General features: G+C 38.6%; 1 protein-coding gene across 1 annotated transcript in view; it reads left to right on the forward strand.

Annotated features, from left to right (window-relative positions):
• LOC126195272 (xylulose kinase-like) overlaps window positions 1–21,495 on the forward strand; it is a 152,492-nt gene that overhangs the window by 25,205 nt on the left and 105,792 nt on the right. The window lies entirely within an intron of this gene.

The raw sequence follows: 21,495 nt of genomic DNA on the forward strand, positions 1-21,495 counted from the left end.
TCTGCAAAGTACGGTACAACAGAAACCCATTATATTGTGTCACGAGTGAATAAGCATATGCTTCCAAATTTCGTCTTTACCTGTAAATGACCTATGTTTTCTTTACTAAATAATATCTGTGAACAAAAAAAAAAAGAATGGACAAAAGGAAAGAAACACAAAATAAGAACAGCTTTTGTTTGGTTACAGTGAGGACAGTAATCATTTACAAAGGGTGTTTCAAATTTGGAGCATTGTGCAGCAATGCCTCGTACCAGCAAGTGTAGGATCGACAAGCATAATAGTAACCAATTAATACACAAAACCAATCAAAATCATACAAATATGGCTTTATTCATAACCCCTGAACTATAATGTAAATAAGCGTCGCAGGACTCCACAAGACACAGAACAACTGATGTGCGTGATACATACCGCCTCCCACAGGCAGTCTCCAGTGGCCAGGCCATGTTGATACAGTTGGCAGCCAATTCAAGTACACATACATGACAACATCACACTCACTGTACTCACACTCATATGCATTAGTAGCAGGATACGGCACACCTCTCCCTTGTGCGAAGTGGGCACACAGGTGATGGTGGAGGAGCTGGTGGCCCGACGAGAGACACATACATCAGATCAGGAGTGGCGGTAGCCCGTGCTGATCGAGGGGACAGGATGAAGTTCCAGGCAGGCACTGGAGCGTAGGGCTGGAATGTGCTGGCATGCGGGCATGCCTGAGGACAGTGGGCCCGTATGGCACCTAATGACAGCACAGCACAGGAGAGGAGAGAGGAGAGTGCCATCACCATCTCTGGGTCATCACCAGCAGGCAGGTCCCTGTGCACAGGAGATGGGTTGCACCCACCGATGATGAGGGCCGAGGCGATGACGGTGAGGGAGACAGTGGAGGCGGCCCGTATGGAACAGCCGGCTGTGGCAACAGACCTGAGGTTAGAGGCAGGTGTTGCCCAGTGCCAAGAAACAGTGTGGAGGAGGCAGCCAGTGGGATGGGGGCACCTCCACAGCAGGCGATAAAGAGCTTGATGCAGAGGGAGGCCGGGCAGGGCGGGCTGTGGTGATGGGGGCCATACCCGGGAACCAGTAGGTGCTGGTGGCAAGTAAGGGTGCAACTGATCAGAGTGGTGTGCTGACAGTCCGTTGGCCATACAGACGACGTGAAGGTGGCATCCTCTGCGGCTGTATCCACTTGGGCCAGTAACCAAACCCTCACATCCAATCCCAGCGCAAAGCAGCCAGACAAAGCTGACCATAGAAGATGTGGTGCACGCTGCAGAAGCTAGAGGAGTGTGCATGGCTGGCTGCCATGAAGTAACTCAGCTGGCCTCTGCTCCACCGTAGGCATGAAGTGATAGGTGCTCATAAAATGAAGAAGGGCGACGTCCAGTGAAGAATCCATGACAAATGTTTCCATTTGGGACTCGGATGTACACACTAGTCATTCTGCCTCACTGCTCAATTGAAGGTGGAACGGTGCAGCCATAACATGAAAAAAGCTACGATGGGGACAAAAGAATTGAAAGGTGTGAGAAACAAACTGGGACCCATTTTTGGAAACTAAGGTGTAAGGCAACCCCTCAATAGATAAAATGCTCAAAAGGATATTAATTATGATCTCAGCCAACATTGACACACACACCTGAGAATGTAAGAAAACCAGGCAAATGCATCCATCTGCAAAGTTACATAAAAGCATTTCCATTGCAGGTGTGGAGCGGGCCAGGGGGACAGAGACACCCTGGGAGCTGCCTGTTGTCGGCACACTACTCACAAGCCATGACAAAATGGACAATTTTGCCATCAAGCCATAGCCAAAACACATGTCTCCTAGCTATCCGTTTAGTGCACATAACTCTCTAATGACTGTGGTGGAGGAGGCATAGAGCCTTGCTTCGTAATGTGGCAGAAATGACTACTCTGGGAGAGAGGTCTTTTGTGGATAACAGCAAAATACCATCAAAAACAGGGTGGTGATACTGTAAGGAAAAATAGCTATGCAAGAGATCCGAGGCCTGACTTGGTGGCTTATCTGGTCAGACCTGTTGAACAAACCGAACCACCTGGCGAAGAAATGGATTGGTTGCAATGCAGCTGCTTTGTGCAAGCTCGTAATTGGGAAACCCTTGACCGTGGCCTGCATTTCAGTATCAAGATGGAAGCAAACCAATTCTTGATGATCAAAGTTGGGATCAGGACCTACAGGAAGGTGAGATCAGGCATCTGCATTGGCATGTTTGGACATACGTTGAAAATGGATTTTGTAATTGTAATGAAATAAGAAAAGCACCCAGCATTGTATGTGGTGTGCTGCCCTGTCAGGCAAGGAAGTGTGAGGATTAAACAAGGAAACCAAGGGTTTATGGTCAGTAACAAGGGAAACTTGGAGCCATACAAAAAAAATCATGAAATTCTTGGAGGGTATAAATGATGGCAAGAGCCTCTTTTTTCCATTTGAGAGTAACACTACTCTACTGGAGTGAGAGATTTAGAGACAAAATCAACTGCTTACTCAGAGCCATCAGAATATCAGTGTGCTAGGACTGCACCAAGGCCATACTGTGAAGTGTCGGTCACCAAAACTGTGTGCTGGTCTGGAGAGAACATAGCTAAACAAGGCACTGAGAGGAGTCAGATTTCAACATTTGAAAAGCATGTCCGCAATCCTGGCTCCAGCAGAAAGTTACATTTTAGTGTAACAAGGAATGCCTTGGGTGGGTTAATGTGGCTGCAAGCATTAGTAATTTATGGTGGTAGGCTATCTTCCATAAGAAGTCTTGAAGCTCCTTAGTGGATGAGGGGTGAGACATAGAGGTAACAGTGGAGATATGGCCTAGTAGAGGGGAACCCTATCCCACGGGACCTTGAACCCCAAGTAAACAGTGGAAGGTTGAAAAAACTGGGATTTTGTAAGGTCATGCTGTAAGCCTGTGGACAGTAAGACAGGAAACAAAGTGCACAAATTTTTCAAGTGAGCAGCTGTGGAGGAACCTGTGACAACAGTATCATCAACATAATTAATGCAACTCAGGACAAGCATAGTCATTTGCCTTAAAATTGTTGGAAAATGGCAGGGACACTAGCCACACCAAAAGCAAGATGCAAATATTGACAGACACCAAAAGGAATATTCAAAACCAGAATACGGTGAGACTTCTTATCCACAGGAACTTGCAGATACACTTCAGACAAATAAATTTTAGAAAAGTACTGGTGAGCCGACATTTTCACCAACAGTTCCTCCTGATGTGGAAGAGGATACGTATCCACAATTGATTGCACATTGTCAGTAGTACTAAAATTGCCACAGTGGTGAATTTTTTCTGGTGGCTTCATAACTTCAGCCAGTGGAGATGACCAGTCACTAGCCATAACAGGTTACACCACTGCTAGAGATTGTAGTCCGTCCAATTCTGCTTTCACTTGGTCTTTCGAGGCAACAGGAAAAGGACGTGCATGACAAAAATGAGGCTGAGCTATGGATTTCAAAGAAATATGAGCAGAGAAATTCATAGTACACCCTATACCTTCCAAAAACAAGTCCAAAAACTCCTTACACAGTGTTTCCAATAGAATATGGTACCTGATCAGGCACAAGGTGACCTGCATTGGTGATAGAAAATCTAAATGCCCAAAATGCGTCTATCTCAAGCAAGTTCTCAACACCAGCATCAGCAACCACCAAAAATGTAATGAAATGAACCACTGACTTGTAAGAGGCTGGTGCTGTAAATTGTCCCAACAGCACACTGTTTTGTTTGTTATAATTGATAACCTTCTATGTGACCAGCGTCAATGGAGGTGAGCCTAAACTCACATAGATTTGAGAATTCAGTGATGTCACTGCAGCACCTGTGTCAACATGTAGCTGGAGCACTTGGCAAAAAACACTTAACATGATAAACAACTCTGAAATAGTCACCAGCATTGGAGTCTCAAAGTTTACATCCATATCCATATCCTGAGCAGCCTTTGGCAAATGACACATGGTGGCGATGTAGCCTTCCTTCTCACAAGCATTACAACTAGCCCTGCACTTAGGGCACACCAAATGTTCATGCTGGACAAAACAGAAAGGACAAGATGGAAACAGAGAACATCGATGCTGGCACTGTGATGGTCGCACGGTTGCTTGGGCCGGCCTTTGTCAACTTGGTGCAGGGCCCACATGTTTACCACTGCCACTGTCACTTACTTGTGCAGGCTCTCTGTTGTCCTAGTGGGCACATCTTGTGACGCTACTGCCCCATCACCCATGCTTTGATTTAGTCACCCACTGCCCGAGAAACTTCAAAACGACTGTGCTGTTTGCAAAACTTCTGCACCTTCTGGCGCACTTCCGTGTCTGGAGCTAAGCAAATAATTGTTTTGTGCAGCATACAGTCTGCATAAGAGTCATTACGGGCATCAGTAATGAATTGACCCTTACAGCTAAGGGCATGAAGTTTGGCTGCCCAGGCCCTGTATAACTGATTTGGTTCCTTCCAGCATAGGTAGAATTCAGCTTGTGCCTCATGACATGCATTCATTTGTGATAGTAGTTGAACAATAAACTGCACATGTGATCAAACATAGGAGCTGCTGGTTCTTGTAAAGCAGCAAGCTGAGTCAGTAGTTGATACACTTTAGGTGGAATCAATGGGAGAAAGAAGGCTGTGCACAAGTTCGAGTCTGTCACACTGAAAGCCAAAAAATGCTGTCTGAGTCTTGTTTCATAAGCTTCCCAATACTCAACTGAACCATCATATGGAGGAAAAGTGGGTGGATGGACTGGTGGAATGGTAATGGTAGCCAACAGCTGAAGTACGCTGTTCAATCAGGGCCAGTAACACAGTGTCCATAATGAATAAACCTGGAAAACCACATCTCAAGATTGCACACACAGACAATGTTACAAACTCATCACCAACCGTGTAGTAACCAAATAATGCACAAAACTGATCCAAGTCACACAAATATGGCTTTATTCAAAAAGTCTGAACAAAAATGGAAATAAGCCTCTTGGGACTCCACAAATACAGAACAACTAATGTGTGCAATACAAAGTAGAATAAGATAGAGAGGGTCATTCAGTGCTGCTGTGCACATATATATGCATGAGTCACTGGTAGAAGGAATGGCAGAAACTGCACTGTGTGCACATCTCCCTCAGGTGGCCTCCAGTGGCTGGCCTGTGCTGATACAGTTGGTGATTGATTCAAGTGCGTATGTGCAGTGGTGCCACACTCGGCACACTCAAATTCACATGCACTACTAGCAGGGTACAGCAACAAGCCCAAGCATTGCACATGAGGTGAGGTACATCATCTGGTGACACCACATATTCAACATCTGAAATCCACTTTTTGGTTATTTTTTACTTTTGCAGCCCAATGTGTCTTTAATATGTCGCAGTGGCATCTACTTCACTTCAGGTATTTTTAAATGTTAATAAGAATCATCATGTATGTTAAATAGCTGCTATTTATGTACTGCTTTGTCTAAATATTTAAATCCCCGCACTGATATTTATCATAGAATAATACTCATCAACACTTAATTATCAGTATGCAGACAGAGCATTACTCATCGAACAGAAGACGTGCTGAGCCACAGATAGACATGTAGAAAAATGTTTAGAACTGGTAAGTATCATGGCAAAGTCCTCCTTCAGATCTAACAAACATTTATGTCTCTCTCTCTGTCTCTGTCTCTGTCTCTCTGTCTCTCTCTCTGTCTCTCTCTCTCTCTCTCTCTCTCTCTCTGTCTCTGTCTCTCTTGGGAATCCAAAAAATCAAGGAATATTACTTAATGATAAACAGAGCTAAAACAAAACATAGAAGTTGACTGTAGAGTTTGAAATGGACTTATCATCATAATTCAGTGTTAGTACTAATGCAGAATTGGCTATAGAAATGCAATAATGCAAGCAAATAATGAAAATGAAGCTACAGTCAAATGAAACTAGAAAACAGTTCCACTTAACTGACTCCAGCAGACATGCAAACTGATGATAAAACACTAGTTTTCATAAGCAGAGGTTTCTTCATCTGTAAAAAGAGGAGAGAGGACTGAAGAAAATATAAGATCATGAGAGAGAGAAAGAAAGTTCGGGAGATTCACAAGGTTTCATCTGACAAGATACAAAGCGTATAAAAGAAATGGAGTTATTCAGGGATTAAGTGGGAAGGTTGTTTAGCAATTTAGGAGTGGTTCTGGGTTTAGAATTTTTATTTACTTTGCACAGTGAATGCATATAACTTTAATACACAGAAGCTGCTGATCCCTGCAAAATCGTTTTTTTAGCACCTGTGATATTCTTTTGGAATTTAGTCAGACAGCCCCTATTTTAATGTGCCAAGGACTTGCTCTTCACCCTCTTCTATCTCCACCCTGTAATGTGTATACTGATGTAAGATTGTGTGATTTTAGTGCAAATAATAAGAGTTTTGAACAATAGACTGAAAGCTGCACTTAAATCTTATTTATTCTGACAAGCTAAGGGCCATCAGACCCTACCTTCAATCTAATGAGGCATGCAACATCTTTTACTTTATATTTATTATGACATACATATTATAGTAACCCTTATATTTCAATAAAATCAAACGCTTCAGAATAACTAAAACATAAACAGTGTATCTATAGAGGGAAAATTTTTTTCCTGAGAAGTAGAACAAGAAAGACACGTAGCAGGCAGGTAGATTCAAACTAAGGGAAGTTGTAGCAATGGAGAGGGGAGAAGGGATAGGAGAGGGAGAGAAAGATGAAGATAATAGAATACAAGTAAAGAAGGGGGGGGGGGGGGGGAAGACAGTCACATGATGCATTGAGCATTTGTAGATTACCAAAAAGATTTTGGTAATATTCTAAGAGCTAAACTCTTGTGAGAAATCTAATTATGACACTGAGAAGTGGTACCATGTTACTTCAACAGTATTAGAGCTGTACGGTCCTTTAACAAATGAGTTAACAAAGAGTAAGGCAGAGTTGCTCTCTGCATCCCATTCATTTTTTAATATTTACATGAACAACCTCCTGAGGAATTTAAAAAATTAAATAACACCTGGATTTTATTTGAACTCTTACTTGATCCTAATCACTGTTTATACTGAATATACTTGAATATTACACGAAGCACTGAAAATAACTTGCAAGGTGACACTGAGAAATTACGTTTAATATCCTAAGATTGTGGAGTCTCAGATTCAAAATATCTTCAAAACACACTTGAGTGCCACAGGAGATACTGAAGCTAAAACAAAAATCAATGACTTCAGCCAGATACTTGGAAGGATAAAAAAGGAAACGAAGATAAGAGTTCTCGAAAACAAGGGCCATCCCAATTTTGCTACACACAAGCAAAACTTAGACATTTAAGGAAAGAGAAACTTTGACTCTGGTATAGAGTGAAATTAGATGTCTTCAAGTTTTTGGTGGATGAAAACAATTTTGTGGATACATAAAGAACCAGAACAGGAAGACCTCCTCCATGGTAAGCACGATGGATTCCAAAAAAATATTCATTATCAAAAACACAAATTTCACTATTCTCACAAGATATCCTGAAGGCAATGGACCTAGGAAATTAGGTTGTTGCAGTATTTCATGATTTCCAAAAATATTTGACCTGGCACACATGAATATTTATTAACAAAAGTACCATTATATAGGGTACCAAACAAAATCTGTGACTGGGTTAATGATTTCTTGGTAGGCAGAGTTCAGCTTGTTAAATTTTGGTGAAGAGTCATAAACAGAAGTAGAAGTGAGTTCAGACATGCCACAGAGAAATCACCTGGTAAAAATACCCATAGTAACCTCAGATGACACAGTTACCTATAATGAAGTACTTTCTGAAAGAAGTTGCAGAAATATTCAGTCAAATCTCAGATAAGATTACAAAGTGTTGCAAAGATTGGCAACTTGCTATGAATGCACATAAATGTTAAACTATGCAGGTTACAAAATGAAAAAAAGTAGTACCTTATGACTACAATATCAATGATTCACAACTAGAATCAATCAGTTCATATAAACACCTCGCTATACCTATTTGTAGGGATATGGAAAGGAATCATCACACAGGATCAGTCATAGGTAAGGTAGGTAGCTGACTTTGGTTCATTGGCAGAAAACTGGGAAAATGCAGTCACTGTACAAAGGAGACTGCTTGCAAATCACTTGTACACCTCATCTTAGGATATTCCTCAAGTGTGTCGGACCCATACCAAATAGCCCTAACAGAGGATATTGGACTTATTTAAAAAAAAAGATGTGCCACGAATGGTCACATGTTTGTTTGACATACACAGGAGTATCAAAAAATGTTGAAAAACTGACAGACTGTTGAAGGTAGATGCAAATTATCCTGCAAAGGCCTAAATAAAAAGTTTCAAGAACCAGTACTAAGTTAAGAATATAGAGATATCCTTCAGTCCGTTCTCTGAAAATTTGGAAAATCTTCTGAACTATCTAAAGAGTCAGTCAAAATACATAATTGTGCTTGGGGATTTCAATGTTAATTTCAAGGACAACTGTAAAAAAGGGCAGAAACTGGTTAATCTACTAAAAACATATAATATGGACATGTGTGTAGAAGATACCACCAGATACGGCAGCAAAAGTGAAAGTACTATAGACCAAATATTCATTGACAAATCAAAATGTGGCTTTAAATCTGAGGTAGTGGTTACAGGTTTCTCTGATCATCAAGCAGTTAAATCAACTTTAGAGAAATCTCATGAGAGAAGTGACAACAGGAGATGTATTGAGAGGAGATTAATTAATCTAATGTTATAAAATGTAAACTGGGACATGGAAAGCAATAGTTCTGTAGATATAAAATTCAACAAGTTCCTGTCAAATTATAAATACCGGTATGATATTTAATTCCCTCTGAAGAGAATGAAAATAAACAAAAAATCAAATTCATGGGTAACAAGTGAAATCAGAGTGTCATCAGAAAGTCTTAGAATGCTATATAAGTGCAAAGCAAAATACTATCTTGAAACCATATGTAAAGTGTTATAGGAAAAATTGCAGGGAAGCTATAGTTGCTGCAAAAAATGAGCACAATGATTCATATATCAGAAAGGGTAACAACAAAATGAAACATATGTGGAAAGTTATTAATAATCATATAGGCAAACATGAAAATGCAAGTAATAAAATCACCATAAAACACAGAAATGAAATTGTTGATGATCCAATTCTAATAGCTGATATATTTAACGATCATTATATTAATGTAGCCCCAAAACCTGATCGCCACTAAATATAATCCAAAGACAAAGGTAATAACTCCAATAAATGAAAGGACAATGTACCTATATCCCGTAACATCCAAAGAAGTACAATCGGCACTCAGCAAACTAAAGAGCAAAATGACCTGCGGATTTGATGGTATCCCAGACAAAATTATTAAATATAGTACTGATAATGTTGTCTCTCAACTTGTGGACATAATCAATGACCTCTTTGAAACTGGTGTGTTTCCAAGTAAACTTAAGCAGTCAACAGTAATACCAGTTTATAAAAGTGGTGACAAGTTTGACATTAAAAATTCCAGACCACTATCATTATTATCTGTATTTTAGAAAATAATTGAAAGAATAATGTATGACAGTTTGCTAGACATGTTAAACAAAAATAAAATTCTTGTAAATGCACAGAATGGCTTCAGAAAAGGCAAATCTACACAAATGGTTCTCTTTAGCTTCCTAAAACTTGTTTACAAAGCTATTGAGGACAAGGAACTGATCTGTGGGCTGTTATTATATCTTTCCAAAACATTTGATCTTATAAATCATAATCTACTGCTGTTAATACTGTATAATTATGGTGTCCATGGTATTTCCCATGAGTGGTTCAAGTCATATTTAACTGATAGGAAACAAAGCATACAAATCTCTCAGGATGGAAATGTGTGCCATTCTGAATGTAAAATAGTTAATTATGTGGTGCCCCAGGGCTCAGTATTGAGACCATTATTATTCTTGATTTTTATTAATGACCTACCACAACAGTTTTCAACAGCTGATACCATATTATTTACAGATGATACCAGCTTTATTATAGAAGGGAAGAATGATTATGAGATGCAGCAAAAGTTGACAAAAGAGCAGAAGTGGCAGAACAATCGTTTAAAGATAACTGTCTAGTTGTCAATGACAAGAAAAATGTGTGGATGAACTTCAACCATATAAGGAACAAAAATAGGACCAATATAAAATTCACATTATCGAAAAGCCAAATTCGGGAAAAGAATCACATAAAATTTTTAGGATTATGGGTGGATGAGCATCTAAGATGGGAAAAACATGTAGAAATGCTTTAAAAAAATTAAGCAAGTTCTGTTACATATTAAGAGTGCTTAAAGATTGCTTCAATACTGAAACAGTGTTAAGTGCTTATTAGGCATACATCTATAGTCTACTGAAGTATGGTATAGTGTTCTGGGGAAATACCTCTTTTGCAAAGCAGTCTTTTAAGTGCTAAAAGAAAGCTGTAAGATTAATAAGTGATGTTGCTTACAGAGCACCATGAAGAGGTATCTTCAAGGAATTAAAAATCATGACCTTACCATCTACATTTTTTTTGAAAGCTTCTGCTTCATTAAAAATTGTCAAGTTTCAGCTTTGAATAGTGAAATCCACAATTATCAAACAAGGAACAGGGATGACTATAATAGGGATGTGCACAGAAAATCAATATATCAGGACAGTGCTGTTTACAAACCAAAAATTCTGTACAGTGCATTGCCAGATAACATCAAAAAATACCAAAAATTAATACATTAAAAAAAGAACTGAAAAATCTACTAATAAACAACAGCTTCTACAGCATTAATGAATACCTGGAATTTTGCTCAAATCTGTAGGTCTGCTTCATACTCTCTAAACAAAAATTCATAATTATGAACCATTCCTAGATAAAACCAAACTTCTTTCATACATGTATGTACGTAATTATGAACCTAGCTTTTGTGCCATATGTTACTATGCCTAGTTAACAAAAATACTGGTATTTAACAGTTTTAGTAAAATCAACCAAGGGATTTCACTAGCTTTTATTCAGTCTGTATGTACATACATAATTTTATAATCTAATCAAGCAGAATAGTGTTTTTGTTATAAAGATGTGTTCATTCCAATGATAAGATTTTGTACATGATGTAAATATGTAATATTTTATACTTTTCTGTACTTTCACAAGTCCAATATCATGAATGTAATAGAATCGGCACTAAATAATTATTTATTGCTCCTGTAGGGACTTTTGAAGACAAAGTTAGGGTGATTACGACAGGCACAAGAGCAATTTTAAGCAGTCATTCTTCCCATGTTCCATAACGAGTGGAATGGGAACAAACATGTAATTTCATGCTAAGTACACTCTTATGACACCCTTCACAGCAGTTTGCAGGATATGTATGTAGATATATTGACTATTTAATTCATGTGTTGCCAAATCAGCTGCTTGGGAAAGAGTAGAAATATAAAGCTACTAGCAAAAGGTACGAGAGACAATCAAGGAACTGATGGATGCCAAAGTAGCCAATTAGTGTAAATATTGGATGGAGGTTACTGTAAATGTGATTTACACTCAAAACTTGTGCAGTGTGAAGAGTTCAACCAGTTACTAACAAAGTTCAAAGAGTAAACACTCGTAAACGAAGTCCCCAATGAGAACCAAATCAGTAGACTGACAGACATCCACTTCCATGCCATCAACACTGTGACAGAATTACAATTGGCTCAGACTGGTCTGGGCCAGCTTATACGCAGGATTCTGGTAGCTGTGGCCTTTTCAGAGAGCTATCATGATGAGAAGCCCCTTATGGATAGCTACACCACGACAGTCGACAGTAATGTTGTGCCAGCTACTCAGTTTCCATAGCAACAACTGCTAGGAGAAAGAAGAAGATAGTCCATGGTCTGGCAGCGCTGTTACTGGGAAAGGTGTTGTATCATTGTCCATGGATATCACTGTGGAGTGCTGGTGGCTGCTGACCAAAATGGCTCAGATGAAGTTGATTTTGATGGTACCACAGAAGGCCATGGGCAGAGGCCAGGGTATACATCATGGACATGGGTCAGCCAGAGATTGCCTCACAGATCCAGGATGGCTAGCATCCAGACTTCCAGGCCCACATAGGGGCTTCCATTCAGTAGTAAGAGGATATGGCAATGCTTGCTATCTGCAGATGGTGGATGCAACACACCCAAGAGGGTGTGGAGAGGGGGCCATGAATCACCTCTGCCAGACTGCGACCTTCAGTTAGGGGAGCCTCTCAAACATTTGTATGTCTTTGACATTCATCAATGGCTGCGTGTTGTCAATTCCTGCAAAATAATCTTCCATAGGTTCATGTTTATTGCCTGAGAGTGTGAACCCCAAATATGTCAATGATGATTGCACGAAATAACACTTGTGCATCTTATATTTGAGTCCTCTTACTGAAACAGTATGATGATTTTGAGAAATGCTGCTGATGATCATTCTGGAAAGCATCTAAAATTTTTCAATTTATCCTTTGAGTCCTTTTGCTACCAGCCCCTGATCTGTAAAACACTGGCATATGGCAGGGGGTGTTGAGTTTCCAGAAGGTAACTAATTATAATGGTGTAGGCCTTATGGCAGATTGAGCAGTGGGTGAGCTTGTGATATTGCATCCAGGAGAGTTTGAAGATGTGCCGTTGCAAGATTGATTTTATTGAATAATTGCCATAGCCTAATTTTGCAAAGAGTTCATCATGGGTCTATAGCGGGTAACTTTCAACTTCAGCTTGTGCGTTTACCATCACTTTAAATTCTCAAAGTGCTGTTGGGCCTGTGTGCTGTTACCACTGGAGTGGCCCATTGACTGTGAGGAATAGCCATTAACACAAGTTCATGTGTGAGTCTGTCTGAAGTAGTGCCAGCTATCTTTAAGTAAGCAATCCCACCACAGTCCTATTCACACAGTGTCAGAGTCCAGCCAATGTTTATACCACTCATAAACTCTTGCCTTATTTATAGATGATTTGTCAAAAGCCACAGTCAGCATTCTGAATGTAGTGCTGCACATTACTCCATTTTCAAGCAACCTTTAATGCATATTCTTTGATCCATCTTTTCCAAAAGTAAAAATTTGTTGGGCACTTGAAAACACGTATAACTTTTTGGACTGTCAATAATAAAGTAAACATTTAAAACAGTTCAAAATGCAAATATACATCAGGAACATGTGTACCAACAAGATAAAAAATAAAAATATATATATAAAATTGGATGTAAAAAGTCCACAAAATTAAATAATTCCCATAACTTTTTGATCATACCTTGTACTTCTTTTCCACCACACTACAAGTATGAGCTCTGTAGGAAACACAACTACTTTAGGTAAATTGCCTTGTGGTGAAATAAAATTAACATTATGCAAATGTTAGTTACTAAAGAGAATTTGATCTTCGCTGTAGCAATATTCTTTATGACACAGTTAGAGCAAGTAAGGCAACATAATCCTCTTTAAAAGTAAAAATACATGATTATATATTCCGTGATTGTTAGAGAGGGCCAAAGATGAGAGAAGAAAGAGGAGGAGTGGGGAATGAGTGGGGGGGGGGGGGGGGGGCAGGGTGTATTTAAACTTGTGAGAAAGAAACAGAGAGAGTGAGAGAGATAGGGGGGGGGTGGAGGGAGAGAGGAGAGAACTATAGTTTTTGGGAGATGTGAGGGGAACAGGGACAACAACTGTGATTATGAAACTTCCTGGCAGATTAAAACTGTGTGCTTGGTTAATATAAGAGTGGGCAGATGCCCTTCCTGTCACCACCATGTTATTCCTCTGTCCTCTCCATACACCATGGAGGGAATATGTGTACCCCAGGTGTCTGCGTGCAGTGTTATCCATGTGAGAGATTGCAAATGTCTTTCTAAATGTTCGTAAATCTCGTAACTGAGATGGGACTTGGCTACCAGTCCAGTATTCACCTAGTTGGATGTGGGAAACTGCCTAAAAAGTACATTCAGGCTGGCTGGCACGCTGACCCACCCTTGTCTTCATCCACTGGACTGATAGTGTCTGAGGCCTGTGCACCTCCCCAACCTGGAAGTTACGCTTTCACATGTCTTCAGAATGTATCAACAGACAGCAATTTTCTCTTGACAATAACTGAAATTTCCATAATCACCAAATAATAAATATACACCACATTATAAGAAATTAACATTTAAACCTGATCTCCTTGTTGTTATTAACATTAATATAATCTCTTATTTCATTATACATGGCTATTTTCTCTGATTGTAATAAAGTTTGAGATTTATTCTTGGTTATTTACTGTTCCAGAAGTAGAAAATGAATGTATATAGAATGATATTTATTTGTTCCATATATTTACTTTACAGTTAATCACGAAGTTGAGGTGTTTTGGGTGCAACAGGCACATAAAAGAGACTGAAAACATTACTAAACTTTCAGACTAATGTGTGTGTGTGTGTGAATGTATCTTCTATACTAATTAGCTCTGAAGAATGACAGTGTTCAAAGTTTTAACAATGTTTTTAGTTGTGTTTATGTGCCTATTGATCACTCTTTGCTTCAACTGTATTCTGAATGTTACCTTTATTCCTTTTATTATTTTTCTTCCATTATCATATTTTTTTTTTTACAATTCTATACTTTTTTATGATGAAGTAATAAGTTATTTAAGAATTTGTATGTTGTTTAAGTAACATTTTAAACTGGTGTGGTGTTTGTTTGTGCAGACTGAAAGAAAAACAGAGAGAGAGAGAGAGAGAGAGAGAGAGAGAGAGAGAGAGAGAGAGAGAGTCCCTCTGAAAGTGGTATTTACTCATATTGTCTTGGCTAGTTAGAATGTTGACTCCTAGTTCTTTCTCTCCACAGCTGTCTTAATTCTTCAACATGATGGACTCAGTGGGCATTTCCTGCACATATTATATGGAAACTGCTTCAAGAAAGGAGAAATAGTAACAGAAAACAGCAGGTTTCCTGTTTAATTTGCTTGTGTTAGTAGCAATTCATTAGGAAAGTGTTAGAAAACATTGGTCTTGTATTATAGTCTTTGATTCCAAGCTTATCTTACTAACAAAGACTCTAGTGGCATGCAGTTCACTGGATGAGATTCAAGGCCTGAAGAAGCATCTAGATAGAAAATGGCTGGCTGTATAATGATTTGAAGTGTTATTGGTTGCAGAGTGATTGAGACAACAACAGTTGAGTCAGCAAATATAACCAGAGGAATTTTGTAGTATTGTGTGACTAATAAGTAGATCAGCATGCTTACCATCCCAACTGGTTTTTGCATGCTTGCAGTGCTCATTTGCTAATGAGTACAATTGTGATGACTGCATTTCCACTAAAGCTCTTTACGTGAACACTGGAGCTACTTATTTTGTTTCTTGGTATGACATAACTGTCTATTTCAGCAATTCTCTCATACATCTTAGGGCATTTTGTCCCGACTGAAGGTAACACATTTCACTTCATTATTGATAACTCTCATGGTGCTTGTAAAGATTTCCTTATTGTGCATTTGATGCATGTGTAGCATGTGCAATGGTTACAGTTCCTCTGTCTTTCATGAATTACAATACAGAGGGCTTGATGTGGAATGTACATTTGATTTTGAAGTGCAAGAGTTATCTGAAAAATATGGCAGAAGGAAACAAGAAGTGGGAAGGCTGGAATAATATAAAATAAATGAAGTAAAGTAACTTTATTCAGAAAGACAAAGACAAATTCAAGATAAAGTAACTTTATTCAGAAAGCATTGCTTCAATATCTATCGTATGGTATGAACTGAATCCAGGAAATGAGACACACTTCTTTTATTGTTGGTTGAGTAAACACTGTTTTGATTATTTGTGACAAGTTAAAATCATATAATGGTTTTCACAAGCAGTGTTCATTCAGTTGAGCATGTGAGCAAAACTCTAAGACCATGTCAGAGCTTCAACATACATGGTTTAATTCAAAGAAAACAGCCTGTAAGGTACACATCTAGATTGAATTCCTGGTCCTACATACATAGCTTTAACTTATCATAAATGTTTAAGCTATCTTTCATGAAAAGGATAGAATGATACTCACCATACAGATTAGATTTTGAATCACATGAAGGCTCAATAAAAAGACTAACAACATCTGAGCTTTTGGTCAAAAGGTCTTCAAAAGTAGTAAACACACACACACACACACACACACACACACACACACACACACACACACACACACACACACGACTACTGCCTCTGGCCACTCGCAGTCTGGCCTCAGTGTTCAGATACAGTGATCATGTGTGTGTGAGGTGTGCTAGTGTGCATGTGTGTTGTCTACTTTAGAAGAAGACCTTTTGCTTGTAAGCTGACGTGTTAGCAGTCTTTTTGTGTGCCTGTCTGTGACTCAACATCCCTTCTATATAGTGAGTAGCAATCTATCCTTTTCATAATATTGTCATTATTCCATCATGGGTGTTTCATTGTTTAATTTATCTTGTATGTGTAAATGTTTGGATTTTTAAAACATGAGACAGCATCATGAATATGTTGAAAGAACTGAACTGGTAGAAGCTTGAAGATAGATACAAACTATTCCATAAAAGCCTAATAGGAAAGCTCCTAGAACCAACTATAAGTGATGAATCTAGGAAATACTAAAACCCCCTGTGTACTGCTTCCATAGGAATCACGAAGACAGGATTAGACTAAATACAGCATGCACAGAGGCATTTAAGCAATTATTCTTTCCAGGCTTCATATGTGAATGATACGAGAAAAAGCCCAAATAACTGGTATAATGGTATTTACCCTCTGCTGTGAACTTTGCAGAGTACAGATATAGGTGTAAAAACTATACATATTGCCTTTTGTTACTATTAAACATTAATCAGTTCTCTGATATCCAAGTGCGGATGTTACTGACTATCCTATTAGCTACATGATGCTTATGACAGAAGCGTATGAGCAGCTGACCAGCTTTGCTGTTTCTGAGAAGGTCATTCTCAGGTGCTGGGCCATAATGATGTACCGTTTCTCAGAATCTTGCATCTCAATGGATTTCCTGACTTATGGCAAGTATTATCACTAGAATAGTTCCCCATTCATATCTGCTCCACTTACAACTTCTCTTACAGCACCACATGTTCACAACACTGAAAAGATTGAGTGTATATTGCAGAGAGAGGCAAGTAATCTTCAGTCCCCACAAAAAATTAACGAAAGTGGAAAATCAAGAAAGGTGAGCTAATTTTAAGAGGAGAGTGAGGTAGGATTATGGCTTGTTATCAGTATTGTTGAAGTCATGTGAGGAAACAATAGATGACACAAAAGAATTTCCAAAAAGAAGTAAAACTGCAAAAGGAACAAACAGCATGTCATTGCTAACATTCACAGATGAAGAAACTCTTCTTGTTGAAACCAATGCACATTTGGTATGAACTGTTGAACAGAATAGATAATATCTCTTAGCACAGAACTTGGTATAATGCCAAACAGAAAATATGAAAGTGATAAAAAGTAATGAAAAGGATAATGATTAGAAGCTAAACATCAAAAATGAAAATGAGAAATCAACAGCAGAAGTGTAAAAATTTTCTTTGTAGTGACGTGTGAGTCTGAAATGGGTGACAGCTCAAAAGAACCAAAACAGGCTCACTGGCATCAAATTCTAGCTTATAATTGAGAACAGAATATAATGTTTTGCTTTGGAAGCACACTATAGTGTTGAAATTATCTTTGGGCAGTGGAAAAGCAATACATGGAAACTTGAATGCATTTGATACATCCTATTATGAATGAATATTAAAAATTAAGTATACAAATCCAGTCTGAGATGAAGAAGTTCTAGTGAAAACAGGCAAAAAAGATGTGTGGAAAGCCCCTGCTGCAAATCAAAAGCTGAAAAATAAAAAGCTGAAACACATTTCAAAATATGTGGCAAACTAATACAGATTCTACCATCAAATAAAGAATCACAAGTGCATTTTGAAAATGCATAATTTAAGCTATGAAAGGGTTAATTCATAGGATTGTAAGCACTGCTAGACCTTTACTTAGAGTTTCTAGAGATATTATGTTTGGATAATCACAAGGTCTTGCATTCAAGATATAGCTATTACATCCATTCTGGTACAGGTTTTGCCTTGACTATTGAGGAAGGCCAGTGGATAGTTTCTTCAGTGATATATGCAGTTCTTGCTCTACCCATACATACTCACAACTAGTATGTGGTGAAAATGTACAGTACTTAAATTTTTGTTTAGGTCTTTAAAAACTAGGTCTTAAGAAAAACAGTGATTTCTTTTCGGAGTCACTAATTTCATCATCAATCATTGGTAATACTGATATGCTTCTTAAAGTATAATATTTCTGTCTGAAATACATAAAAATAGACATACGTTTTGCCTGGATGATACTCTTTTTAAAAGACAAACAACTGCTCAGTATTATGCCAATGAATTTAAACTTAGCATTTGCCTTTGTTATGATTAAATTAATGTGACCATTTCAAGTTATTCCTTTTGGGTTCTGTATGAGAGTTTCTGATATATTAGTTTTGGCATCTACCCAAATTGACATCATCATATTACAGGAAGATAACGTAAATCATTGTTATTTATTAAAGCAGCAGTAAAAGTGACACACCACATTTCTGTTCCATACCATTAATAACTACATTATACAGGATACAGCAACGTAACTTCATGATTTTTAAATGCAGTAAAAACCATTTTATGAATCAGAATTTTTTGATAATGTTGGTACATATCTAAAGTTTTGTTTTAAACAGTTCTAAAAATCAAATCAGCTAGGTGACACCCCAAATACCTTGGTGCAGCAACATAGCTTCCTTGCTTGACATGCATACCATTCGGACTGTAGTGGTCATAGTGGGGTGGTCTCATTTGATAGGCATAGTTCTAAAGTGTTGTTCTGTTCCAGGCCAGTCACCATCATATGATGGAATTGTGAGGAGCATGCGTTTACCATCAAGGCCTACTTTTTGAATGGATGCCCCGTGATCACAACCCAGCGTGCTTTTTGAAATCATTTCAATGTAGTCCTGTTAGGCTGTGTTCTGAAATGGAAATCAGTTGTTACATGGGTCATTATGTTCACACAAACAGCAAGTATTACAAAATGAAGAACTGGAGTCCCTGGACCCATCTGATCCTGTGAAAACATTCAGGCAGTGAGAGCTTCAATCTTGCAATCTCCGTGGCATTCTGCTTGCAGAAATGCATCTGCCCTTGGACATTCTGATTGTTCAGTGAGGCAAATTCTTCATTATGACTTTCACTACCATCTATATACTTTGGTGATTGTGCAGGAACTCTTCAAACATGACTTCAGTTCTCAGAGGAACACATGTGAGGCACTTCTAAAAAAAGTTCCTGAGGATGCAGTTTTTTTTTTTCCAATGAGCCCATTTTCACTTGACTGGATGAGTCAACAAATGGAGTATGTGTTACTGGACTGACCCAGTCCCCAAGAAATGCATCAGAGCCCTCAGCAGTTATCTACAGTTACAGTCTGGTGTGCCGTTTCCTCAGCTGGGATTGTTGGTCCCTGGTTTTTTGAAGAAAATGGGGTTACAGTAACAGTGAATTCAGAACTATATGTGAACATGTTGGAGAATTTTTTTGCCAAAATGTGATGACTTGGACTTAGGCGACATTTGATTCCAACAGGATGGAGCAATGGTTCACACCTCAAGGGCATCCATGGCTGTTTTGAGGGAAAATTTATTGGAACACTTCATCTCAATAATGGGCAATTCGAAGTGGCCAGCCCACTTGGGTGATTTGGCTCCTGCGATTTTTTGTTTTGCTTTGGTGGTTTTTATAATCTTGTGTTTATGTCAACTGTCCTAGGACCCTACAAGACGTGAAGGCCAATATCCAGGCATAAACTGTAAACACACTTGCTGCTATGCTGGTAAGGATCATGAGAAACACTAGAAATTGGCTTAATCAGTGTATGGGCCATGGGGAGTATCTCCTACCTGATATGATTTTCAGAACTGAGTAAAACAAAACTTAAGTTATGTGCCTACATAATTTAAAAAAATAAAAGAAATCTGATCCATGAAATTGGTTTTACTGTGTTTTGAATTCGGGAAGCTATGTTGTAAATCCCTGCATACTTACCCTGATGGCCATTAAAACTGCAACACCACGAAGGCAGCATGCAACAAATGTCAAATTAGCATGCAGCGTATAACATGCTTGAACATGCGAATTAGGTAGGAATAATACCATCTATGTTCTGTAATAAGACAGACTGCACAGTGGATTTCTCATGTAGAAATCCCTCTTTAATATTGGTTGTTTGTGAGAGCATGTTATGCCTCTTGTAAGAAGGAGCAGTGTCTACCAGATCAAGGATTGTGGCTTGTTGTGACTACAGTTTACCTTTCCAAGATATTGTTGCTCTTGTTGGTTGGGATTACATGACTGTCATGTAAATACGAAATTCATGAGTTCAGAACAGTCATACTGAAACCCGTGCAGGACCTCAACAATACAATGCAGCTACTGCCTGATAGGACATCAGGCTGCAGGATCATGCAGCGCTGCAGCCATGTGATAATTTCAGACTAGTACTGAATACAGCATCACAATTTTCACACTAATACATTTTGATGCTATAGTACTGAATACAGCATCATGATGTGGAAAACTGTCATATGGGTGAAGAACTTGGTGCGATGGAATGGGGTGCCTTTGGATACTCAGCACAACCCCTCTCATTAGCACAACTGGAAATTTGGATGGCAGGTATTACATTTATGACATGTTATGGCCAGTGGCTGAGCACTGTTTTCTAGGTTGTAGATTCTGTTGACACATCAAGATAATGCAAGGCAGGATGTTGTCCTAACCCACCTCAATATGGAGAGTGTTCAACTGTTATCCTGGCAAGTACATTCACCAGTTCACTCATTGAGAACATCTGGTTATAGTTTGCCTAGGATATGGCATGCTACGACTCATTAGACATTATGATTGATGAACTCTGGGACAGAGCTGAAGCAACATGTAAGAATGTGTCCATATCAATCATTCAAGCCCAGTTTGACTCGATGCCTAACTGTGCTACAGCATTTCTCACAGAGGAACTGAGAGAGCCTTGTACTAAATTTTGCCTTCTATATACCAACAAATGACATACATTTGTCATGTCTTCTTCCTTCTATACTACAGAGCCACAATAAGAGATTTTATTATTTAAAAATCTTTCTTTAAGCATCAGTTTTAATGGTGAGCAATGTATATTTATTTGCATATATATATTGTCCATGAGTGGAGGAAGAATGTGAACATCCAGTCACATCAAGTGCCTACTGGTGTTCCTTCCAGTATCATATTCAAAATAAACCTATTATACATGGTTGGAAGAAAATTAGTACACCCTTTTTTAAAGGTATCCAATTCACTTAAGATTTATTGTTGCAACAGTGCGTATGGAGTATATGAAATGATTACATTTACAGATTGATAGCACAAG

Source organism: Schistocerca nitens, chromosome 7 (assembly GCF_023898315.1).
Source record: "Schistocerca nitens isolate TAMUIC-IGC-003100 chromosome 7, iqSchNite1.1, whole genome shotgun sequence".
Lineage (NCBI taxonomy): Eukaryota > Metazoa > Arthropoda > Insecta > Orthoptera > Acrididae > Schistocerca > Schistocerca nitens.